The sequence below is a fragment of the Lissotriton helveticus genome, chromosome 7 (genome assembly GCF_964261635.1).
Source record: "Lissotriton helveticus chromosome 7, aLisHel1.1, whole genome shotgun sequence".
In the NCBI taxonomy this organism is placed as follows: Eukaryota; Metazoa; Chordata; class Amphibia; order Caudata; family Salamandridae; genus Lissotriton; species Lissotriton helveticus.
This window is the reverse complement of record NC_136068.1, coordinates 459472773-459499677: the sequence shown is the minus strand read 5'-3', so window position 1 is coordinate 459499677 and position 26905 is coordinate 459472773. Positions and strand designations below refer to the sequence as shown.

The 26905-nt window shown below is 48.6% G+C and overlaps 1 protein-coding gene across 2 annotated transcripts in view; it reads left to right on the top strand.

Moving 5' to 3' along the window:
* The window catches only part of TMEM219 (transmembrane protein 219), a 1079108-nt gene that overhangs the window by 892303 nt on the left and 159900 nt on the right, over nt 1–26905 (top strand). The window contains exon 7 of one of the 2 annotated variants that reach the window (XM_078652410.1): nt 11775–11915. The exons of the other annotated variant lie outside the window; for it this stretch is intronic. The gene's annotated coding sequence lies outside the window, so the exon portion shown is untranslated. Of the gene's footprint in view, nt 1–11774; nt 11916–26905 lie in introns of those variants that run through there. 2 annotated transcript variants of the gene reach the window in all.

Below are 26905 nucleotides of genomic sequence, written 5' to 3'. Positions count from 1 at the left end.
CCTTCACGAAGGGATGAAAGAGGTATCCGAATGGATGAAGAACAGCCGCCTGAAACTGAACTCAGACAAGACGGAAGTCCTCATCCTGGGATCCTTACCCTCCGCATGGGACGACTCCTGGTGGCCCCCCGCCCTAGGCAGCGCACCCAAACCAACAGACCACGCACGCAACCTAGGCTTCATCCTGGACTCCTCCCTCTCCATGACCAGACAAGTCAACGCCGTCTCCTCGTCGTGCTTCAACATCCTGCGCATGCTACGTAAGATCTTCCGGTGGATCCCCACCGAGACCAGGAAGACAGTCACCCAGGCCCTCGTCACCAGCCGCCTGGACTACGGCAACTCCCTCTACGCCGGAACCACCGCCAAGCTCCAGAAGAAACTCCAGCGGATCCAGAACGCCTCAGCACGTCTCATCCTGGACATCCCCCGCCGCAGCCACATCTCCGGACACCTGAGAAACCTGCACTGGCTCCCGGTCAACAAGAGAATCACCTTCCGACTCCTCACCCACGCACACAAAGCCCTACACAACCAAGGCCCAGGATACCTCAACAGCCGCCTCAACTTCTACGCTCCCAAACGCCAGCTTCGATCGACCGGCCACGCCCTCGCCACCGTCCCCCGTATCCGAAGAGCCACCACAGGGAGACGGTCCTTCTCCTACCTCGCCGCCAAGACATGGAACTCCCTCCCGACCCACCTCCGCCTGACCCAGGACCACCTCGCCTTCAGGAAGCAACTCAAGACCTGGCTGTTCGAGCAGTAGCGGACCCCCCTCCCCCAGCGCCTTGAGACCCTCTGGGTGAGTAGTGCACTATATAAATGCCTTGATTGATTGATTGATTGATTTATGTGGGCATCTTTGCCTGTAAGAGGAGAAGGGGAAACGTGTTGGAGCCGGTTGATAGTCTTTCTATTTTAGAAAACAGGCACTCTTTTTTGTGCCTTGTACCAGTGGTCTGTAAGAAGCACCCAACACCCACTTAATTTTCTGTTTCTCTTGATAAGAACAAAAATATGAGATTTGTGAAAATATGGCTACCAGATTCAAGTTATGTAGTTCTGCACCTTTGCTATGTCACTGTGAGATCCAAATGGTTGTCCTTGGATACAATCTCTGAAATTGCGCACAGATAAAATTAGATGTATCAGAGGTTTTCTCTTTTAAAACATATTTTTCTGAGTTTCTATGGTACAGTCTGGGCTGCAGCCCTGCATATATTCATTGAAAACAAAAATGATTCGGATGTACCAAGCATGTATACATTATTAACTGCAAAACATCCATATATAACAACATAAATTTGGCGCAGACAGATCCAATACCCGTGCATCTTAGGAAATTCAACTGAGTACATGTATAAACAATGATAAGATGTAGTATATATTGTGTTTTGGTCACTAGAGCGCAGACAAAATCTCTCATCAGGGGGTTTGAGAGGGAAGGGGAGGTAAGTCTATAACCCGATATGTTGCCCATCGGGACCATATTTTCCTGTGTTTCTGGGGGCAGCCTCATGCTTGGAACACCACAATCTCTGCTCCTATGCATTTGTCTAGGTCTTTTCTCCATTTCCCCAAAGTCGGGGGAGAAGCCACCTTCCATTACTGGGCGATGTTGTGCTTGGTAATAGTGAGGGCGAGGAAGAGCAGGTGCTGTTTATACCGGCTCCCCCATCCCGTTTTACCTATGCAGTAGAAATAATTTTGGATTGTATGGGAGATCCCAGGATAGTACCCTGCCCAGATAGGTTGAGACTTTGCACCAGAAGGGCTGTAGTGTTGTGCAACTCCAGACCGTATGTATAAATGTTCCATCTTTCCTTCTGAAACGTAAACACTGGGGGGACCGGATGACCCTCATCTTCCAGAGACGGAGTCGTGTATCGTACAAACGGTGTATGCATTTATATTGGGTGAGGCAATAATGAAAGGACACGGCCGCTCCCCGGGGGCTAGCTAAGGCTTCCGCCCAGTCGTCATCCCTTAAATCAGGAATGCCGTCCTTCCATGCCCTTCTAGTCTGATGTAGTGTTGTTCTGGCGTGTGTCGTTAAGATCTGATAGATCTGACAAATTTTATGTGCACCCAGATCACCCATAAGGAGGCGGCCCTCGAGGGGGTGGAATTCTGGCAGTGTGTCCAGAGAAAGTGTCAGGGGGTAAGAGCGTGGCACAAATGAAGATATTTATAAAATTGCGTTTTATACAACTGGAATTCTACCTGTAACTGATGGAAGGACTTTAGAGCGGTGCCCTGCATAACGTCCCCCAGTGTAGATATGCCCACCAGGTCCCATTTACGAAATCCCGTTAGAGCAGCCACCTGGCGTTAATGAGTGCCATGTCACAGGGGAGTCGCTTGGGTCAGATTGATCTGTCCAACGTGTGCCTCCAGAGCCAAACCACTGTTCAGCTAGCATGAGGTATGAAATCTAGGCTCTGCGCACTATATAGTAACCAAAGAAGAGGAGCACCCGCCATCGCCGCATGCTTCAGTGCAAACGCCGGGTCCGTTGGAGAGCTATACCACCATTCATTTATAATTAATAAATGAGAGGCGGCGTAATAGGAATAGACATCTGCTGCTGCGATGCCGCCGCCATATGTTGATCGGGCGCAAGTTTGTAGTGCCACCCGAACCACACCACCATTCCATAGGAATTTATTGTGGATGGCGTTTATTAGTGCAAACCAGGATCGTGGTACTCGAAATGGGAAGTTCTGCAGCTGGTATAGAACTCTAGGTATAGAAACCATTTTAAAAATCGCTGAACGCCCGTACATCGATAGCAGGAGAGAGGACCATATTGTTGTCTCATCTCGGAGACTAGCGACGAGTGGATTTATATTGTGTGCCCATGAAATCTTTGGGCGGGGCGAAATGAAGATACCCAAGTATTTAAAGCCCTCAGTCGCGTGGGTTAGCTGGGCTGCCCAAGTGCCTCGTCCCTGATCTCCGCATACAGGGAACAGCACGGATTTAGAGGGGTTAGTATGTGGTCTGACCAAATACTCGAAGGATTGGCAGGATCCGTGGGCCCGAAATCCATGGGTCAGTCATAAAGAAGAGGACATCGTCAGCATATAGTGCGATGCGGTCGGGTCGCAACTGCGGCCACTCAAAGCGCGTACCCACGCCTCCAGAGGTTCCACAGCTAGGGAAAATGAGAGCATGGACAGGGGGCAGCCCTGTCACATGCCACGACGGATAAGAGAAGGGGGCTGAACGGTGCCCTGCTGTGCGGACCGAGGCAGTGAGATTTGTATAGAGGAGGCAAGCATAGGCTAGGAAGTGCGGACCGAAATTGACGACCTCCAGAAGTTGGGAAAGGTAAACCCAGCTAAGGGAATCGAATGCCTTGTCAATTTCGGTTAATAATATGGCTACAGGACGTCCCAATTTCGGGGCCACAGCCATGGCGTTGTGGACCCAATGGATATTTTGCCGAGTGGCCCGGTGAGGCATAAAGCCAGATTGATCTGGATGGATCAGGTCTTGTACACAGGCCTGCAGGCGGTCAGCTAGGACCTTGCCCAAGAGTTTAGGCTCAAAGTTAATAAAGGAGATGGGACGGTATGAGGATGGATCTTTCGGTGGGCGACCAGGCTTGAGGAAGAGGAAAATCTCGGCATGCCGCCAATCTTGGGGTAACGGGCATTGTTCAAGGGTGTCATCGATTGCCTCTAGTAGGTGAGGGCAAAGAAATTCCCTAGGGAACCCATTGGGGCCGGGGGCCGGCCCTGGACGCATTGTCACTAGTGCTGCACTTAATTCGTCGATAGTGATAGGGGCATCAAGTTGATCTCATATCTGATCAGTACGTTTTCGGGGGGGATATCTCTAAGGAACTCACTGAAGAGAGACGCTGACAGCTGTTCTTGTCACACATATAGTGCAGAGAAGTAATGCGCGAATTCCTCGGCAACCGCCCCGGGAGACGAATGCAAACCACCGTCTGCACCTTGGATAATTGGGACAATGGCCAGGGACCTCTCCTTCTGACATAGCCTATGGAGCATTTTGCTTGATTTTTCCCCCATTGGTAAATCCGGTGTTGCGACGCAAACCAGATGTCTTACGCCTCGCCCATAAGATGTTGTTTTAGTTGTTGTTGTTGTGTTTGGAGTATATTGTGATGGAAGGGGGGCTAGGTTCGCAAATATATTGTACCTCTAGGAATGCATGGCAGGCTTCCAGTTCAACCCATTGGGCTGAGTGTTTGCGTTTCTCATTCGCACGGTAGCTAATATCGACCTCTCGAACTCTGGCCTTTAGGGCTTCCCATAAGGAAGCCTTGGATGGGGCCGAAGCGATATTCATGTCCAGGTATTCCTGGATTGCCCTAGTAAGTGTCTCCTGATAATCAGGGTCCGGGAGGTGCCATGGGGACATACACCACCTAAAGGGAGGTTTTTGGGAGTGTATATGGAGTTTAACAGTGACCAGGGAGTGATCCAACAACCCCCTAGGGAGGTGGGGGACCTAAGAGAACCTCTGAATGTAGCTACATGGCGTGAACATGTAGTCCAACTGGGATAGGGAACCATGGACGGTGGACATATAAGTGTAGCTCAGTTCAGTGGGGTGGTACTCATGCCATATTTCCGACCATCCCAGTGTGGTGGCTAGGAGGGGCAATTTAGATGTATCATGTACGGGGCCTGAGTCGGATTTGCGCCTTCTATCTAGTGGTGACATGACGTTGTACCATTCTCCTCCCAAGAGGATCAGACCATCCAGGAGCTCACTCCAGAGATGGGAAATATTGTCAATGAAGGTATTCCCTAAGGGAGGAGGAGCATATATACTACCAATGTTAACATGTTCTCCATATAGTGTACCTGATAATATGATGTATCGCCCCCCCCCCCCCCCCCCCGGATCTGCCCAGTGCTTCGTGTGGACAAAAGGAACACACCGGTGAATGAGAATAGCCGTCTTCCAGGATCCCCTTTTGAACCCTGCATGATATATCAAGTGGTATCCACCCTGGCCAAGCAGGGAGCCTTGGTGCCCAATAAATGTGTCTCTTGTAGGAGAAGGATGTCGGCCTCGCAACGCTTGGCCTGGCGAAGAATGGCGTCCCTCTTATTTTTATTGAGTAATCCCCTGGCGTTCCAGGTACCACAGTCAGGTCCCCAAGTGGGGGAATATAAGCCTGAGCGGTCATCTATCGTCTATGTGCGCGCTCTGAGTAATTAGCATAGCGGAAATTGGGTCGAGTGTCTGCGCATGTATACGAACTAAAACAGTCATAACAAAGAACCCTATGAACCCCCTCTCTCGCCTCCCCCCGATACTGTCATAAGCAAGGAGCATCTGCTGTGGTGAAGGACACTCCAAGCCCCCAACAGGGGAGCCCAGCGTCCTCTCGCCAATGGTTCCCAACTTTCCCATAAAGCAGTCATAACAAAGAACCCTATGAACCCCCTCTCTCGCCTCCCCCCGATACTGTCATAAGCAAGGAGCATCTGCTGTGTTGAAGGACACTCCAAGCCTCCAACAGGGGAGCCCAGCGTCCTCTCGCCAATGGTTCCCAACTTTCCCATAAAACTTCAACATGGGGTCAGTCAGAGCCGGAGGCAGGCCCGGGACAAGGGTGGGGACCCCAGAGACAGTAGTCTCCACTGCTCCTCTGGGGCAGCACGGAGCCCGGCCCCCACTCTCTCCTCTCCATAAGCAAAGCCCACCCCACAAGAGAAGAGACAAGGATGGGGTGGGGCGCCAGCCCCAGAGAGCAAGAGCAGGAGACAGCACAGAGCACTGCTCGGGACCCTGACAAGGGTGGGAGTGGGGTCCCCCAGAGAGAGCATTCTCCAGGGCAAAGCTCATATGAGAAGGGATGAGGCAGCAAAATGGTGTCCTCAGGTAAGCACTCTTGTTAGAACGCACCATGGGCGTCCGCAGGGAAGGGGGGCCGAGAACGGTGCAAGGCAGACGGGAGAAGGGTGCAAGGTAGAGAAGGGTGCAAGGCGGAGGGGGAGAAGGGTGCAAGGCAGAGAGGAGAAGGGTACAAGGTAGAGAAGGGTGCAAGGCGAAGGGGGAGAAGGTTGCAAGGCAGAGGGGAGAAGGGTGCAAGGCAGAGGGGATAAGGGTGTAAGGCAGAGGGGAGAATGGTGCAAGGTAAAAAAGGGTGCAAGGCGGAGGTGGAGTAGGGTGCAAGGCAGAGAGGAGAAGGGTGCAAGGCAGAGGGGAGAAGGGAGAAGGGTGCAAGGCAGAGGGGAGAATGGTGCAAGGCAGAGGGGAGAATGGTGCAAGGTAGAAAAGTGTGAAAGGTGGAGGTGGAGTAGGGTACAAGGGGGAGGTGGAGTAGGGTACAAGGGGGAGGTGGAGAAGGGTGCAAGGGGGCGCGGAGAATGGTGCAAGGCAGAGGGGAGAATGGTGCAAGGTAGAAAAGGGTGCAAGGCGGAGGTGGAGTAGGGTGCAAGGCAGAGGGGAGAAGGGTGCAAGGCAGAGGGGAGAAGGGTGCAAGGTAGAAAAGGGTGCAAGGTGGAGTTGGAGTAGGGTGCAAGGCAGAGGGGAGAAGGGTGCAAGGCAGAGGGGAGAAGGGTGCAAGGCAGAGGGCAGAAGGGTGCAAGGCAGAGGGCAGAAGGGTGCACGGCAGAGGGGAGAATGGTGCAAGGCAGAGGAGAGAATGGTGCAAGGTAGAAAAGGGAGCAAAGCGGAGGTGGAGTAGGGTACAAGGGGGAGGGGGAGAAGGGTGCAAGGGGGAGGGGAGAATGGTGCAAGGCAGAGGGGAGAATGGTGCAAGGTAGAAAAGAGTGCAAGACGGAGGTGGAGTAGGGTGCAAGGCAGGGGGAGAAGGGTGCAAGGCAGAGGGGAGAAGGGCGCAAGGCAGAGAGGAGAAGGGTGCAAGGCAGAGGGGAGAATGGTGCAAAGTAGAAAAGGGTGCAAGGCGGAGGTGGAGTAGGGTACAAGGGGGAGGGGGAGAAGGGTGCAAGGGGGAGGGGGAGAAAGGTGCAAGAGGGAGGGCGAGAAGGGTGAAAGACAGAGGGGAGAAGGGTGCAAGGGGGATGGTGATGAAGTTAAAAATGTGCCCGCCCCGGAAACATTTCTGCGGACGCTCATGGAACGCACACTACTTTGTGAGGGAGAGTGGGAGAGAGTGGAGAGAGAGAGTGAGAGAGAGTGGAGAGAGACAGTGGAGAGAGAGAGAGTGGAGAGAGAGAGAGTGGGGGAGACAGTGGAGAGAGAGTAGAGAGAGAGTGGAGAGAGTGGAGATAGACAGTGGAGAGAGAGTGGAGAGATAGTGGAGAGAGTGAGCGAGAGAGAGTGGAGAGAGAGAGAGTGGAGAGAGAAACAGTGGAGAGAGAGTGGAGAGAGAGAGAGAGAGAGAGTGGAGAGAGTGGGGAGATTGGAGAGAGAGAGAGAGTGGAGAGAGAGTAGAGAAAGAGAGTGGAGGGAGAGAGAGTGGAGAGAGAGTAGAGAGAGAGTGGAGGGAGACAGTGGAGAGATAGAGTGGGGAGAATGGAGAGAGAGTGGGGAGAGAGAAAGTGGAGAGAGAGTAGAGACAGAGTGGAGAGAGACAGTGGAGAGAGACAGTAGAGAGAGAGAGAGAGAGAGAGAGAGAGAGAGAGAGAGAGAGAGAGTGGAGAGAGAGTAGAGAGACAGAGAAGGGAGAGAGGGTGGAGCAAGAGAGTGCAGGGAGAGTGGAGAGAGGAGAGAGAGAGAGTGGAGGGAGACAGTGGAGGGAGACAGCAGAGAGAGAGTGGAGAGAGAGAGAGATAGAGTGAGAGAGTGGAGAGAGAGTAGAGAGAGAGAAATTGGAAAAAGAGACAGTGGAGAGAGAGACAGTAGAGAAAGAGTGGACAGAGTTGAGAGAGAGAATGGAGAGAGAATGGAGAAGGTGGAGAGAGAGTAGAGACTGACTGACTGACTCAGAGACTGGATACTGACTGACCGAGAGACTGACTGAGAGAGAGAGAGAGAGAGACTGGCTGACTAAGAGAGTGACTGACTGACTGACAGAGAGAGAGAGACTGATTGAGAGTGAGACTGACTGACAGAGAGAGAGAGATTGACTGACTGACAGAGACTGACTGACTGAGGTAGAGAGATACTGACTGGGAGAGACTGACTGACTGGGAGAGAGAGAGACTGACTGACAGAGAGAGAGACTGAGAGAGAGAGGCGGAGACTGACTGACAGAGAGATAGACTGATTGACTGCGAGAGAGACTGACTGAGAGAGAGACTGACTGAGAGAGAGACTGACAGAGAGAGAGAGTGACTGACTGAGAGAGGCTGACTGACTAACAGAGACTGACTGACAATGAGAGAGACTGACTGACTGAGGTAGAGAGAGAATGACTGACTGAGAGAGACTGACTGACTGGGAGAGAGAGAGGCTGACTGGGAGAGAGAGAGACTGACTGACAGAGAGAGACTAACTGACAGAGAGAGAGACTAAGAGAGAGACTAACTGACAGAGAGAGAGACTAAGAGAGAGAGAGAGACACTGACTGAGAGAGAGAGAAAGATAGACTGACCAACAAAGAGAGAGAGACTGACTGACTGACAGAGAGAGACTGACTGAGAGAGTGAGACTCACAGAGAGAGACTGACTGACAGAGAGACTGACTGACAGAGAGAGAGACTGACTGACAGAGAGAGTCACTGACTGAGAGAGAGAAAGACTGACTGAGAGAGACTGGCAGACTGTGAGAGAGAGAATGACTGACTGAGAGAGACTGACAGAGGGAGAGCGAGACTGTCTGGAAGACTGACTGAAAGAGAGAGACTGAGAGAGAGAACCTGACAGAGAGACAGACAGGGGGAGGGACTGACTGAGAGAGAGACTGACAGAGAGAGGGACTGACAGAGAGAGAGACTGACTAAGAGAGAGACTGACTAAGAGAGAGACTCACTGACTGAGGTAGAGAGAGAATGACTGACTGAGAGAGCTGACTGACTGGGAGAGAGAGAGAGACTGACTGAGAGAGAGAGACTGACTCACTGACAGAGACTGACAGAGAGAGAGAGAGAGAGAGAGAGAGAGAGAGACTGAGAGACTGACAGAGAAAGAGAGACTGACCGACAGAGAGAGAGACTGACTGACAGAGAGAGACTGACTGAGAGAGAGACTCACAGAGAGAGACTGACTGACAGAAAGACTGACGGACAGAAAGAGAGACTGACTGACAGAGAGAGTCACTGACTGAGAGAGACTGACTGAGAGAGACTGGCTGACTGCGAGACAGAGAGAATGACTGACTGAGAGAAACTGACAGAGGGAGAGCGAGACTGTCTGGAAGACTGACTGACTGAGAGAGAGAGACTGAGAGAGAGAGCCTGACAGAGAGAGGAACTGACAGAGAGAGGGACTGACTGAGAGAGAGAGACTGAGAGAGAGACTGACAGAGAGAGGGACTGACAGAGAGAGAGACTAAGAGAGAGAGTGACTAAGAGAGAGACTGACTGACTAAGAGAGAGAGACTGGCTGACTGAGAGAGACTGATTGAGAGAGAGACTGACTGACAGAGAGAGACTGACAGAGAGAGACAGAGAGAGAGAGAGACTGAGACTCTGACAGAGAGACTGACTGACTGAGAGAGAGACTGACTGACAGAGAGAGAGACTGACTGATAGAGAGAGACTGGCTGACTGAAAGAGAGAGACTGACTGACTGAGAGAAACTGACAGAGAGAGACTGTGAGAGACTGACTGACAGAAAGAGGGAGACTGACTGAGAGAGAGACTGACAGAAAGAGAGAGATAGAGAGACTGACAGAGAGAGGGACTGATAGAGAGACTGACAGACAGAGGGACTGACAGACAAAGGGACTGACAGGGAGAGAGACTGACAGAGAGACTGACAGAGAGAGGGGCTGACTGAGAGAGACTGACAGAGAGAGAGAGAGACCGACCAACTGACTGACTGAGAGAGAGAGAGACTGACTGACTGACTGACTGACAGACTGACTGACTGAGGGAGACTGACTGACTGAGAGAGACTGACTGACTGAGAGAGAATGAATGACAGAGAGAGATAGACTGACTGACTGAGAGAGAGACTGATTGACAGAGAGAGAGACCGACTGACTGAAGGAGAGAGAGAGAGAGAGACTGACTGACAGACAGACTGACTGACTGAGAGAGTCTGACTGACTGAGAGAGACTGAATGGCAGAGAGAGATAGACTGACTGGGAGAGACTGAATGTCAGAGAGAGATAGACTGACTGACTGAGAGAGAGAGACTGACTGACTGAGAGAGAGAGAGAGAGAGAGAGAGACTGTGATGGAATTGGGGTCAAAGTGTGTATGAAGCTATGCAATGCCTTTTAAGATTGCTATTGTCTACCAATAAAAATGTATTATCAAAATATGCTCTTTGTAGTTACATCTGCTTTTGAAATACTGCATTGTAGCATTGTCTAATGTTTTAAAACGGAAAGAGAAGGAGCAGTGGATGCACTTTTGTCAAAAGTGAACGATGAGGGGGCCGGATCATGACAGGAGTCTGCATCAGGAAACCCACCTAACATTGGGCAAACTTCCCCGGTCTACCGATGGCAGGGACCCTGTAATGAATGGACCACCACGTATGATAGCCTGCTGGCAGACTAAGCCCAACCTTTAATTCCACCATCCATTGTTACTTATAACGGCTGGATTGGTGAAATTGGCGTAACAATAGCCCCGCATCCCCTGCAGTATGGCGGGTCAATGGCCTGAGAGCTCTAGAATGGCACGGAGAATGCGGGGGGGGGCTCTCCATGTAGTTTGCAGGGGGGCCCCCTCAAGTTTCGTTACGCCACTGTTGAATGGGATTCGCCCTAAATCTATCAGTGGCAAGCCTCACTCTGGAAAATGGATGGATTTAAAAAGGGGAAAAAATGAAATCTCCAAATTGGAACTAGATGAGGCATTGTATAATCTGAACTGTGTGACTGAATATCGGGATTCATGATACAAGCGAATTGAACGTGATAGCATTTTTGCGGGTAAGCCAATGGAGAATTATTATCTTGTTCTTTCTTTTTGAAGTTAATGTAAGGCCGGTTTCTACTGCACAAAAAACAGAGACTTGAGGTTCAGGGTCTATGGGTGATGTTTCTTCCTGAGTGGGACTTTCCAGTCCCTCCCACAGGGTGATGTAATTTCCAGGTCATACCCCTCAAAGTGACAATTTCTAGGTCCCGACTCTGAGCTGTTACTTGTCATTTTATGTAAACCGCTTCCACTTCTGAGATTGAGGAAGGTGCCCCCTCTCACTGCTTTTAACCCATACTACCGATGTCGTTGTACGTGTATGAAAAAATCCAGGCCAGCTCGAGAAAACCTTTGCTAACCATACATTTTACAAGGCTGTAAATCAATCACTTTAAAGGCTGCAAACTCAATCCGAGGAAACACTATGACAGGGATTAAGGAAACTCTCTGCCTGGTAAAGTGCACATTGGGACTGTGACGTGTATTGCAGCTGGAATGAGTAGATAAACATTCCAATGTTTTCAACTCTACCCAACGCCTGATATAATTACAGGGTGATGTTATCACATGTTAGCAGCTAGATATAATGCGGCCATTTATTTTGAGGCACGGGGAACACGATGGGGTGCACGATGGGGGCTTTGGGTGTGTTTTTCCAAAGCATGTTATATTTGTGAACAGCTGCTCTACCTATTTTGCGTCTCAGGAAAACTTGCACTTTTGGTGTTGACAGTTGATGTTGACAGTACCATAGCTTTTATGCATGTGCTGTGACTCTGATATACGAGTTCCTAATATATATTTATCATATATGTGTTCCATGTTTCCTACCACAGTTGTGTAGAATTGAAGTAAAAACAACATTCAGCAAGAAAAACTGCAGAAGCGGTGAAAGGATTGGGAAGCTTGTCTCAGATGACATTGGACCACGGCTGTGGAACGTTAAGGGCAGTCGAGTATCTCTTAATCAAAATAATCTGATCACCAATACAGGCCTTCTGGAAATGTTAACTAGAGCCTGTATCAGGAGCTAGAAACTATTAAAAATCCTCATGCACATTTAAACCGATACCTTATTCAGGGCGCAGCAGAATCACAATGTCCTTGTGCGAAGGCCCTCATTGGTTAATGTTGTCAAAGCACAATGATGTTTGTTTGTTTGATACACTTAATTTTATGATAATTATTACTACAATTGTGAATGAGGTCCTGTGCTCTTCTTGGGGTTGGAAGGCAGTGAGTCTGTTTATCAAAAACTTTAATTATGTAAAACTGAAGAACCCAAAATGAAGAAATACAGACAGTATTACCCCAAAATGAAAACTGAAAATAACAAATGTTAGTGTATTTTTAGGTGACAATGACAAAAACATTAAAATACAAAAAAAGATGTTATTATTTTTAAATTCGACAAAGTCATTATGGGAAGTTTTGGAGATGCATCAAGAGTTAAGGATGTTCACCATTGTTGTCACTTTAGGTTAATTCAACAAAAAATCAAAAGATTTTTCATTTTGTGTCCATTACTATACTTGTTTCTTTGTAGGTTCTTTATTTCTAGGTAGATCGTGATAAATAGGGAGCATTAATGTGACTGCTATCAGCATCGGATTTTGTGGTTATGTGTATTCCACGTCTACCTCAAACAAAACACAACTTTGCTAGTGCACCTCATTCCTGGTCAACAGCTAATCCTACTATTCTAGGACTAGTACCACACATAGCTCTGTTATTGTGCCTCAGTCCTGCACCACTCCCGCTATATTTTTTCTGTGACTCATTGAAAACTAATGTTAGAAAATACATTTGTGCAAGTGTGCTGCAAGATATCATCGAAGTTACATTTCAATCCATCATGGAACACACTGGGGACTTCTTTAATATACGTTCTTTGCATGCAATGCAGGTACTCACCAAATTTGGTGTTGGCAGGATTAAGTGTGTGGCAAACAGGCGAGCATTTAGTTAAAGTCAGATTTTCTTGGTACTGCATTAGACGGCTGTGATCTTTGAATGTGGTAGGGCGCACACTATCCAAAACAGGTCATTTTTATATATTTGAAAAAAGGTATAATCCAGTCCTTTCATTATGTATTTGTCTAGGAGTGTTGCAATTTCACCTGCATCAGGAAAGTTTGAAAAATTGTGGCAAAATAGTGAACATTCCAGCACAATTACCCAAATATTGTTTTTTAAAGTTGGGTTATTCTTAGTCTTGAGTCTTGGCCAACCAAACGATTATAGGTCACAATATTCTAAGTGTACACCTCTATCTCTATTGCTTTTGCTTTTTCAAGCCAAACATCATGTTTTCTAAAAAATGTGCTTTGTGCCCATGCTTGTCCTCCAGTATTGATAATTAATGACTTTTTAGGCCACCTCATATTTGACAGTAAATAGATATTTATCTTAGGAGGGGCGTTGAGGTGATTTTGTCCTGCATTCCACAGTTTGTCAAGGGTGGGGGCTGAGATTGAAACGCTGGCCTCTTATTGCCACAATTGACAATCTAAACATGAGGCCGCATTTCTTCTCTGTACCTGATGTTTTTGTGCAGATGCACTTTAAATGCTTAAAACACATACCCCGAGCATCACAGCATATTTTGAGATGTATGTGCATTAAAAAGATTAATTTGTGCTTAGGTTGTACAACATCATGTTTTTCGAGAAGGGTAAGAATGAATATTTGTGTAAAATAGTTCATTTCCCATTAAGCACATGATTAGTAAATGTTTGGAGCGATACACTAATCATAAGGATCTTCCAAATTGCTTTCATGAAGCATACTTGGACCCAAACTCATTCGTAATAATCCAAACCATATTCCTCTTCAAGTCCGTAGGTGAAATGAACAGAAACCACTGAGCAACAGATCATGTTTGTAATAAACTAAAGGGGAATGGATATAACAATTTTCAGTTAGGCTTAGGATTTTCTGAAAAAATGTGATTCTATTCATTGACATGAAAAATAGAGGAACTGTCCTCCAAGGGCACAGTGTCTATTCCAGACCTAGGATATCGTGGACTAATCCTGTCTTCCCCACTTGATAATTTTTTTTTAACCCCTTCCACGCTGATGACGAGCTCAGCTCGTCATGAGGTACACCTCTCGTACGCTCATGACGAGCTGAGCTCGTCATGAACCGCGGGATTTCGCGATTCTCAGCGCACAGCGGGAAAACGCGCCGCGCGCATGTGGTTAAGATGGGTTAAATACCTTTATTAAGTGCTATTTAAGTAAATGAATTAAAGGTTTGTCAAGTCAGAGATGTCGTTCCAGGGGAAGATGTCATGTCAGAGAGGAGTTGTTATCTTCTCAAGAAGAGGGAGATGTTATGGCGCAGGGCCACTAGGATTTTGTAGGATGGAGTCCTAATAGTTCTACAGGTAGGATCATGGGCACAACTTTCTGTTTTGGAAGTGAAAGGCAGGATGCATGGAGAACAAAGGGACACACATCAGTAAGGGAGAGCAGGGAAAGCATGGGGGAGACAAGATCCCTTAGATGTAGAGCGCAAGTTATAGTTATTTTAGGGCATGAGTTATATAGTTACTTGAGATGTGAATTTCAGTGGTTTTGTTAGTTTAAAACTATATGTTTCAGCTGACATTTTTACCTACCTCTAACATCCTTTTAACCTTTTAACCTTTCCTTTTTTAGTAAATTTCGAAAGTTTTTCTTTTAATTTAAATTAAGATATTATTACGATTCCGAACTATAATGTCACTTTCAACTTAGTTTTTTAAGGGAATTTGTTTGGCCACGCACTTCATGGGGTTAGGACCAACGAAGCTGCCCTGCAGATAATGTTTTGGCAGATTTTAAAAACTTTAAATTTCAATGGTCTGTAAAAACTGTAACAGTGAGCCTCGCTCCCATAAAATAATACATCCAATCTTTAATGGAGTCCGTGATTGCCAGCAATTCTTTTTCTGTGATGGTATAATTGATCTCAGCTGAAGACAGTTTTCTGGAACTAAAAGCCACTGGATGCAGCTGTCCTGTTTTCATATTCCTTTGCAAGACTGGTGCAGTTGTGAAATCTTGCTTTAAGGCCTTAAAGGCATCCTCAGCATTCTCCGACTGTGGAAACTGCAGGAATTATCGGTAGCATAAGCTGAAGCCATTTGTTTGTGGCATCCATTTTGGTCAGCCATGTGCTTCTCCTGTCTTCACTGTTGCCTGCTCTTGTATTTCACTTGAGTCATGAACTACAATTAACTTCTTCTGCACTGAGCCAGAGCCTTGCGCATGCTCAGAAAAGCGTGTAGCTGCCAGAATGCATCTGTCTTAGTGTGTAACTGTCAGGCTGTTTTTACTGATGTAAGGAGAAATGACTCCCCTCCCACTTTGCTGACTAAGACATATTTGTATGTCCATGTTAGTCAAAAACTATTCTTGTATGTGTCAGTACCTCCTTTGGTCTCATGCTGACCAAGCAACAAATGCATATAAAAGACACCTGGTTTCTGTACTCCTTGTACTACCTCATACAGTGCCCGAGGGTGATGTATCTATGTAGTCCCACTCATGAGTGAATAATAAATACCCTGTTTTTATATTCCAGCTTCGGTGCCAATTTCTTCTTTGTTGGTTTAAGGACCGGTGCATCAGTGAGCCCCTAAAAAGGCTTTTTATTCCACAAATTGGCGCCTGAACAGGTACTCAGTGGAGACACGCCCATTCGAGAGGGCGGTTGTGACGGAGGGCAGGAATCCACTGAGGAGGTACACTGCACGAGGAGACCCTTTGTCTTTGCAGACCAACGTGTTTCTCCGGTTTTCTCGATCTGACCCTCTAGGTGATGGCCGGTCCTGACTGAGATCTCTTTTGGCGTGAGTATTTTGAAACGACCGTTAAGTCACCCAGAGTTTGGCAGGTGGAGGTTAGAGACTTTGGTTTGGTCAGGTCGCTATAGCGGCACTCTTGTTTTGTAATAGCTTGGCCAAGATTCTAGTTTGTTTGTTTGTTTGTTTGCGGCAGGTAATGAGGAGATTTTTCTCTACTTTTGGATAATTCTCAGGATAATTACGCTTTGACTGTAATATTATATCGCATTGTAATATTTTTGGCATGCCTGCTACTAGCGCACTTCGTAGAATGTGTTGCTGTCTTGGTGGTAATTGCAAAAAACACAGTTGATGGACAGAATGTAGAACAATGTCATACATTCACCCCAGTACAAGGATCTGGGCCTAAATACATCGTTTATTTGCACTCCACACCACCCTCGGTTAGACACTGGCTATATGCAAATCAGCTCTGACCCTGTGCCTCATGGGAACAGTCCAGTCCGAACTACCAAGACATGTCTTTCCCAGACCAGAATCAAGCATCCAAGGACCGGTTTCTGGCTATCAGCCTTCATCAGCCTGGATAGCTTGACTCCAGTGGTGTGGAGAGCCTGGGACTCACGTCTGAGCATACCCAGCCCACTCGGGGTGAAAATTGCAAAAAACACAGTTGATAGACAGAATGTAGAACAATGTCATACATTCACCCCAGTACAAGGATCTGGGCCTAAATCCGTCGTTTTTTTGCACTCCACACCACCCTGGGTTAGACACTGGCTATATGCAAATCAGCTCTGACCCTGTGCCTCATGGCAACAGTCCAGTCCGGACTACCAAGCCATGTCTTTCCCAGACCGGAATCAAGCGTCCAAGGACCGGTTTCTGGCTATCAGCCTTCATCAGCCTAGATAGCTTGACTCCAGTGGTGTGGAGAGCCTGGGACTCACGTCTGAGCATACCCAGCCCACTCAGGGTGAAAATTGCAAAAAACACAGTTGATGGACAGAATGTAGAACAATGTCATACATTCACCCCAGTACAAGGATCTGGGCCTAAATCCATCGTTTTATTGCACTCCACACCACCCTGGGTTAGACACTGGCTATATGCAAATCAGCTCTGACCCTGTGCCTCATGGGAACAGTCCAGTCCGAACTACCAAGCCATGTCTTTCCCAGACCGGAATCAAGCATCCAAGGACCGGTTTCTGGCTATCAGCCTTCATCAGCCTGGATAGCTTGACTCCAGTGGTGTGGAGAGCCTGGGACTCACGTCTGAGCATACCCAGCACACTCAGGGTGAAAATTGCAAAAAACACAGTGATGGACAGAATGTAGAACAATGTCATACATTCACCCCAGTACAAGGATCTGGGCCTAAATCCATCGTTTTTTTGCACTCCACACCACCCTGGGGTAGACACTGGCTATATGCAAATCAGCTCTGACCCTGTGCCTCATGGGAACAGTCCAGTCCGAACTACCAAGCCATGTCTTTCCCAGACCGGAATCAAGCATCCAAGGACCGGTTTCTGGCTATCAGCCTTCATCAGCCTGGATAGCTTGACTCCAGTGGTGTGGAGAGCCTGGGACTCACGTCTGAGCATACCCAGCCCACTCGGGGTGAAAATTGCAAAAAACACAGTTGATGGACAGAATGTAGAACAATGTCATACATTCACCCCAGTACAAGGATCTGGACCTAAATCCATCGTTTTTTTGCACTCCACACCACCCGAACTACCAAGCCACATTCTGTCCATCAACTGTGTTTTTTTTTTGTTTTTTTTTCCCAAAACCTTTATTGCACCTTTGAATTTACACAACTGTAGGCCTACAACCCGTCCGGGCTGGCTGCAATCACAATGATATAATCAACATGCAGTAATATTTACTTAAAATCCGGATGTTACGACATTTACAGTACATTACCACTGCTTTAGAAAAAAGGCACCACTTAATCATTAATCAGTCAATCAGTACGGTTTTTGGTTTTCTGTTTTTGCAAAAACAAGAACAAAACAATAGAAACTTGAGGAAGCACATTATGGTCATTCATTGTTAGTTAGTAGGCACCACGGCTAAGTAGGGAAGCGCCCCCCCAGTAAAATCTCCCTCCAAAACTTCCACCCGACCCCGAGACCTGTTATCGTGTGTGTGCAGGGCTCTTCGGGCACTGTTTCCAAGGTATCCACTCCAATTTGACTCTCAAGACTGGTCTAGAAAGCCTTGGTGTAATTCAAGGTCTGTGACCCTTCTCCCTCGCGGACCCCAAGGGGGCCCCTCACCCACTTCCTCTTCGTCATCCGACCCGTCCTGCTCTTCCTCCGGCAAGGGATCACAAATCTCCCCTCTGTCTACGTTCCATTTGGTCCAAATTTTGTTCCACTTCCCCGGGCACGCTCTATTGGAGTACACTGCCCGTTCTGTCACCATAACCCTGTCCATGTTAAGGCACCATTGTGCCGTTGTCGGTACTTCTGCAGCTCCCCATTTCTGTGCGATGTCACGTTTAGTCACTATCAAGCCCACGTAACCCAGGTTTGACCATGTCTAGACACGTCAGTAGCCTCCCACACATTTAGGAGGCACCGCCGTGGATCGGGCAGCAGCGAGATCTCCAGCGTTTGTGATATCGTCCGCATTATTTGTCTCCAAAACTCCTGGATACGGGGGCAGTCCCATATAGTGTGAAAAAATGTGCCCTCCTCCCCGCACCCACGAAGGCAGTAAGGGTGTTGTGTTCTGTTAATGCGATGTAGCATGGTTCTAGTATAGTATACCCTATGCAAAACTTTCAATTGTACAAGTCTCAGTCGCGTGGAGATACCCACTTCCTTAGGTGATGCTATCGCCTCATTCCACTCATGTTCATCCATCTCCCCGGTGTCTTCCACCCATTTCACCTTCAGCCGGGCCAGTGGGTCCGGTAGGTTGTTCAATAATTTGCGGTATGTAAGGGAGGTCGCACGCTCAACCATGTATTCAGTGAGAAGCCGGTCTTCAAGTGGGGAGGAATCCGGCAAGTCAGTGTCTGGGGGTATGGCCGCCAGCAGCGCGTGTTGTATCTGAATGGACCTGTATAGTTCCCTCTCTCCCAGGTCGTATAGCTCTCTTAATCTGTCAAAAGTTACTACTGCGCCCCTCTCCCAAAGATCCCCAACTGTGGAAATCCCTATAGCGTCCCAGTGGGAGAAGCCTCTGCTGTTTCTCATGTTGCCCAAGGCTCGTGAGTCCCACAGTGGCGTGAGCTTCGTTATCCTCCCCTTCCAGCCCAATGCCGCCGTCGCCGTATGCCACAGCGCCGCGGTTAGCCTGGTAGGCCCCTCCAGTTTACGCATTTTAGACTGGTCATATAATGGAGCAAATAAGGTATTCGTGCCTAGTTGTGCCCTATCTGCCTGAAATGCTGGCTCGGTCTGCGGAGTATGTATCCAGTAGTTAATAGGCTTCAGTTGTGTCGCCCAATAGTACAATTTCAAATTGGGGAGCGCAATTCCTCCGTCATACCACCCCCTGTGCAGTTTGGCTTGCGCGATACGTGGCGGGAGGTTGCCCCACAGAAGATTTGATACCAGTGCTGCCACCTTCTGAAAGAATCGAGGAGCCACTGGATACGGAGTATTTTCGAGTACATACAGAAATCGGGGCAAGGACATCATTTTGTACAGAGCGGCCCTCACCAGCAACGTGAGGGGCAGCCCCGCCCAGAATTTAACATCCTGCCTAAGCCGCTCAATGTGGGGCCCCAGATTTTTGTCCATAAATTCCGCTGGATCCCTTTTGACATGGATACCTAAGTACTTGAATGAGGATCCGGCGATCCTCAGAGGGCATTCTACGCTCAGTGCTGGAGTCGGACCCTTCAGGACATACATCTCCGATTTGGTCCAATTTATTGTGTAGCCTGAACTTTTACCGTGGCTGTCACAGAGTTGTAAAAGGGCCGGCACCCCCTGTTCTGGATTCGTTAGATATACCAGCATATCATCTGCATAAAGGGAGAGCCGGTCCTCCCAACCCCCCGCCCAGCATATTCCCTTCAACAGTGGCGTGGTCCGTATTAGGGTGGCCAGCGGTTCCAATGAAATTGCAAACAGCAATGGTGAGAGCGGGCACCCCTGACGAGTGCCTCTCCCCAGCGGGAACGTGCGCGAGATATGGCCATTAGCCACCACTTGTGCAACTGGGTCAGTGTACAATAATCTAATCCACGCAATAATCTTGCCCCAAACGAGACAGAACCTCAAACAGGTAGTTCCACTCTACGAGGTCAAAGGCCATCCTGGCATCTAGTGCCAGTATTACTGCTTGTGTTGTGATCCCCTCCGCCCGAGCCAGCCAGGAGAAGTGTGGCTCAATGGTTAGAGCAGGCAGACCTTGATGCAGAGCTCTGGCCAGGGACCAGGGTTCGATTCCCGCCTCGGCGAGTCTCTGGCTCATTAATTCCCCTGACTGGATATTCACGCCTCAGTGCCTGTTCTGATCATGGGTCCCACGCTGCAACTCTGGGCAATAGCTTGCTTAGTCTCCACAACGGCCCCAAAAGCGCTGGGATGCCTGGCTGCACCTGGGGCGTGCCTAGGAGTGGACATTTCCCAGGAAAACCAGGAAGGGTTCCTAAGCGGTATACGGACAGCGCCGGGACACCTCCGGTGGAGGTAGCTGTGCGCTTTACAAATTCCGACATTTACATTTACATTTACATTTACATTTACTTGCAGCCTATGCAGATTTAGCGCCGTGTTCCTATGAGGCATAAATCCGGACTGGTCCGGATGTATAAGGGTGGGCAGATGAGGTACAAGTCTGGTCGCCAAGAGTTTGGCGAGGATTTTAACTTCTGCATTAAGCAGCGAGATGGGTCCGTAAGAGGAGCAATCCTCCGGCGGTTTCCCTGGTTTGGGAATGGCTACTATAGCAGCCAGTCTCTGGTCTGGCGGAAGTATTCCTTTTTCTAGACATTCACTATACATGGCCAGCAAATGTTTACTCAGTATCTCAGGCTTCGATTGATACCATTCAATGGGTATGCCATTTGGTCCAAGCGCCTTGCCCGGGTTCAGTGCATTAATCCCCAGCTGTATCTCCTCTGCCGTGATTTCCGCATCCAATTCCGCAGCAGCCTCTACAGGAAGTGTCCGGATCTCAATCTGCTCTAATGCCGTTGTGGCCATTTCAGGTGTTACGCTCCGCACAGGGGTGTATACCCCCTCAAAGTGGGCCGCGAGCGTCTCGACGATGAGTTCTGGGCTAGTGTGCATCTCTCCTTGCCTGTTCCTCACTTGTTGAATGCCCCTAGAGCTACCTTCCCTCTTATCTAGCCAGGCTAGCATCTTACCCGCCTTATCTCCCACCTCATAGACCCTATTCTGCGTGTCAGCGATATTTCCCTTCACTTGAGTTCGTAAATGGTCCATGTAGAGTTGCTGTTGGATGTTAAGTGCGTGGCTGTTGCCGGTGTGGGCTGCCTCTCATGTGCTGTCGACAGCTCCTGCAATGTGAGTTCTAACTTAGTGAGCTCCAAGGCTCTCTCCTTTTTGTGACCTGTGATCGAGGTTATGGCTTGCCCCCTGAACACCGTCCAATACGCTTCCCATAGAACCTCAGAGGAGCGCACCGAGTCCACATTCTCAGTGAAGTACTGTGTCGTTACTGTTTTAAGAGCCCTACGAACCTGGGGGATCCTCAGGTATGCAGCGTGTATAGGGAATAGTCGCCTGCGTGCCTTTCCGTGGGTGGAAATCGTCAGAGTTATCGGGGAGTGATCCGAGATTCCCCTAGGGTGAATTTCTATGGTATCTATGTGTTGGGTGCTGATGCCGAGGGTCAGGAAGTGGTCAATTCTCGACAGGCTACCATGCACTGCGGAGTGGAAGGTGAATTGCTGGGACTGGGGGTGGGAACGCCGCCATACGTCAATTAGACCCATGGCTGACATAAAACGTTGGAAGTGGGAAGGTCCCTCGGCGGGGGCCCCCGCCGGGAATCTATCCAGCCGAGCGTCCACAATGGCATTGAAGTCACCCCCCAGAATCACGTCCCCCTCGGGAAGGGCTAGCAAAAATTCAGCTCGTTTCGGGAGCCGCACCGAGTGGAGCGCTGGGGGAATGTATACTGAAACCAGATTGAGGAGTCTACCCTCCCACTGCTCCTGCACTGTCGCGAAACACCCTTGATCATCAGTCTTAGTCTGTAGTGGAATGAACTGTGAGGCTTTCTGTAGTAGGATACCGGTTCCCCTAGATCCAGACGTAAATTCTGAGTGGACTAACATTTTATACCCTTTCCTATCCATGGCCTTGGTAGCCCCTCCCGTTAGATGTGTCTCTTGTAGCAGCGCTATAGCGGGTTTATGTCTTTTCAGTGTGGTCAGCACTAGTCCCCGTTTGATCTTATCCCCTAACCCTCGCACATTCCATGTCAGTAGCCGTAAGGGCGAGCCCTGCGAATTCGGGTCTATGTCACCCGTTGCGATTGATGGGTTGTCCGTCATTTATGGTTATAGAGTGGCTGTAGTGTTTAGCCCGCTCCGTGCCCTGGAGTTCACCTCCACCTTTGTACCACACGCTATAACGGGTCCTGACAGAGGAGCTAGACCATCTTTGTAGAAACCAAGGTGTTGTTACATCACTCGAATACTGAACATCATTTCTCGACCATACATGTTTGTTCCAATCAACTTCAAAACAACCCCCCCCCCCCTCACCCCCCCTCCCTGCCCCCCTGCTTAACGGACTTCCAACTGCCCGCCTCCCCAACTGAGCAGAGTGCTTATCCCATCCCAAAACCAGAGTACTTGCGTGTAGGGGGGAGAGTGTCTCCCCAGGCAGGCGGCATCCCTGCTCACTTCCGGGGCAAACCAGGCCAGCGTCCAGTTGCAGCTACAAAAACAGTAGTCCCAGAAATGGGAGACAGCGGCCCTTTACTCCCCTTCCGATCCGAGTCATTCATTTCCATCTGCTTCCACGATGTCTTGAGTTGGGGACCTTCCCGGCCCTCCTCTGCCCGAAGTTTGTGACCCCGTCCGGCTGTCATCACGGTGTCTGTTATTCGGTCTGTGAGTCCTCCGTGTCCTGTCCGTAGTATGCCAGCCCTCAAGCCAATCCCTAGCCACCACGGGGGAATCAAAGAACCAAACTTTTTTATCAGCAACTACTCGGAGTCTGGCTGGAAATAGCATTTAGTAGGGCAATTCCTTTTCTCTTAGTGTTTTCTTCACCTCATGAAAGGTCCTCCGCCTTCGGGAGACCTCCGCTGTGTAGTCCGGGAAGAATGACACCTTGGAGTTTTGAATCTGGATGGCTGGAGCCACCCTAGCCGCTTGTCAAATGGCGTCCCGGTCTCTGAAGTTGAAGAGTCTCGCTAGGATCGGCCTTGGAGGGCCTCCCGTTTTTGGCTTTCCCCCTGGCACCCTGTGGGCCCTTTCCACTGAGAAGAAATGTGAGAGGCCTTTGGGTTGTAGTTGGTTCTTGATCATATCCTCCACGTAAAGGTCCATTGCACCCGTAGTTTCCGATTCCGGTACACCTAAAATTCGGACGTTGTTCCTCCGCGAACGCCCTTCTTGGTCGTCCAGTTTCTCCTTGAGTAGTTTGTTGTCCGCCTGCAGTTTACCCATTTCAGTTTGTAGTTCCGACACATCCTCGACCAGGGACTTGGTCACCACCTCGACCTGTTTCACTCTCTCATTAATCTTCTGGAGGTCCGCGCGAATTAGGGTGACTTCAGTCGCCGTCGCCCCCACCGTCACCTGCACCTGAGCCAATGCCGCCAGAACGTCGTCCAGCGTAGCCTTCTTCAACCTCTCCGCGTCCGCCATTTTCCCGGCAGACCTGCGCTGGTCTTGCGGGGGAGTTTGTTTGTCATAGGCGAATTTGTCGAGTTTGGCTTGTGTGGAGTTGTGCCTGGGGCCCCTATTCGCCATACTGGTCAGCCAGCAAATGTTCTGATCGCCAACTGGGGTTGCCACTTGGTCAGGGAAGAAGACCCACTCGTGGCTCCTGGGTGGTATCTGCGTGCGTGGTAGCCGCTGCTTAGGATTCAGTATCGACCTCCACCCGTGTGTTATGGCCCACTGATGTTTCCACCGCGACTAGGGCGGGTTCGAGTCTAATCTCTCACAGACTGCTGAGACCCAGGTTATTCCTTATGACGTAGTCCACATCAACTGTGTTTTTTGCAATTTTCACCCGAGTGGGCTGGGTATGCTCAGACGTGAGTCCCAGGCTCTCCACACCACTGGAGTCAAGCTATCCAGGCTGAATGAAGGCTGATAGCCAGAAACAGGTCCTTGGATGCTTGATTCCGGTCTGGTAAAGACATGTCTTGGTAGTTCGGACTGGACTGTTCCCATGAGGCACAGGTTCAGAGCTGATTTGCATATAGCCAGTGTCTAACCCAGGGTGGTGTGGAGTGCAAACAAACGATGTATTTAGGCCCAGATCCTTGTACTGGGGTGAATGTATGACATTGTTCTACATTCTGTCCATCAACTGTGTTTTTTGCAATATTCACGCCGAGTGGGCTGGGTATGCTCAGACGTGAGTCCCAGGCTCTCCACACCACTGGAGTCAAGCTATCCAGGCTGAATGAAGGCTGATAGCCAGAAACCGGTCCTTGGATGCTTGATTCCGGTCTGGTAAAGACATGTCTTGGTAGTTCGGACTGGACTGTTCCCATGAGGCACAGGTTCAGAGCTGATTTGCATATAGCCAGTGTCTAACCCAGGGTGGTGTGGAGTGCAAAAAAACGATGTATTTAGGCCCAGATCCTTGTACTGGGGTGAATGTATGACATTGTTCTACATTCTGTCCATCAACTGTGTTTTTTGCAATATTCACCCCGAGTGGGCTGGGTATGCTCAGACGTGAGTCCCAGGCTCTCCACACCATTGGAGTCAAGCTATCCAGGCTGAATGAAGGCTGATAGCCAGAAACCGGTCCTTGGATGCTTGATTCCGGTCAGGGAAAGACATGGCTTGGTAGTTCGGACTGGACTGTTCCCATGAGGCACAGGGTCAGAGCTGATTTGCATATAGCCAGTGTCTAACCCAGGGTGGTGTGGAGTGCAAAAAAACGATGTATTTAGGCCCAGATCCTTGTACTGGGGTGAATGTATGACATTGTTCTACATTCTGTCCATCAACTGTGTTTTTTGCAATTTTCACCCCGAGTGGGCTGGGTATGCTCAGACGTGAGTCCCAGGCTCTCCACACCACTGGAGTCAAGCTATTCAGGCTGAATGAAGGCTGATAGCCAGAAATCGGTCCTTGGATGCTTGATTCCGGTCTGGGAAAGACATGGCTTGGTAGTTCGGACTGGACTGTTCCCATGAGGCACAGGGTCAGAGCTGATTTGCACATAGCCAGTGTCTAACCCAGGGTGGTGTGGAGTGCAAAAAAACGATGGATTTAGGCCCAGATCCTTGTACTAGGGTGAATGTATGACATTGTTCTACATTCTGTCCATCAACTGTGTTTTTTGCTGTCTTGGTGGTACCAATATGGATTTAGAAAGTACTCAGCCGGCTTTCCCACGGGGGATCCCTAATAGGTTTATGTACATTAAATACAGTATTTCTTCCTTAATGTATAGTACATTGTGGAACTAAAACACCAAAAAAGATCCTGATCTATGATGGCCAGTAAATGGGTCATTTGACCTTAAAAAGATTCAGTATATTGAGCAGTGTTTGTTAAAGGACAAAAAGCCGTCCGGCTATGTTTGATTGTATAGAAATGTGGGTGAAAGAGGTGAATGAGAGTGTGAGGAGAGAAGAAGCTATAGCAGAAAAAGAACAGCGCAAGACAGTCTTCCAGCAGGCCTTGGAATTGAAAAATAAAGAGATGAGGGAAATTAAAGAGAAAGAAGAAAGGGAGTGTCATTTAGAGGTAACTGGCCAGTAACCTATTCGGCGCCCCTATCCCATGCTTAATAAACCACAAGTTGATTCTATTTTGCTAGATAGACCTCCACCCCTGTATAAATTCCCTAGTGCCCCTGAGACTGAAGTTTCCGATGAAAAGCAATTGTCTGCAGACAAGAAAGATAAGGATAAATTAGACGGACGGGCAACTCGCTCTACTTTGACCACTGACCGAAAGGCCACTCTTAGATCTGCTGCCCGTAAACAGCTTAGGTGCATGATTCGGTTGCAGAGATTCTTTCAACGATTCAGCAATGGTCAGATCTAGAGCAGGTATATTTTTCAGAGACATTTGCTTACGAGATACTGACTAGATATAGAAAATGTTCTGATATTCTGGAACCTGCTGATATAACTGATGTTATAAACAGTTATACGATGGCACCTTTCTTTCTTCACAAGTGTCCGATTTAATTAGGCAAGTGGTTAAGTTGCGCGCTGAGGTATATCGATTACGAGAGGAGAAAAAGGCAGCTGAGAAAGCAGCAGCTGAACAAACAGTTCAGATCCCAGGACACCAAGAAGGAGCTGTAGGGACAGAAACAGATACTAGTAATCCTGTAGTCACTATAAAACTGATGCGTGAAGCTGCGCCTTTTTATGTTCCTTCAAAGGGCGCGGGATCAAGTGATGGTAAAACTTCAGATGATGCAAAGGAATATTTTATGTATAATTGGGTCTATACCCCCTGGAGTAGAGTAGAAGTTATGGCTCTTGAAGCTGCTTTGCTTGATCCACGAAAAATCGAGCCGCATTTTATGAAGAGGTAGAAGGGGCCATTAGTTTGGTGTACTACGACATTGCCTGATATTGATATGTTTTTTGGACTTATTTTACCCCCTGACATGTGGAGATCAATTCGGAAGGTAGATGATAATGTAGTTTATGGTAAAACTTGGGTGAATTTAGAGGGAATGGATATTGCTAGAGAGCCTGCACAGAAACCACAACAGGTGATATTAGATCTTCCCAAAGCTATTGTAACTAAGTTGAAAACTCTTATACCCCCCAAGAAAATAGATTGGACTACATTAGCATCTTGTAAGCGGCAAAATGGATGAATCGGTTTCTGATTTCTTTACACGATTCGAAGAGACACTCCATGACTTTAGTGGGCAGTCATTGATAGATGACATGGGTAAGCATCTGTGCGTTGACTAATTTGTCGCAAACATGTTGCCAGAAATCGCTAGTCACCTAAAGGCCAGTGAGAGTTCATGGACTACGTCTTCCCCAGTCTCCC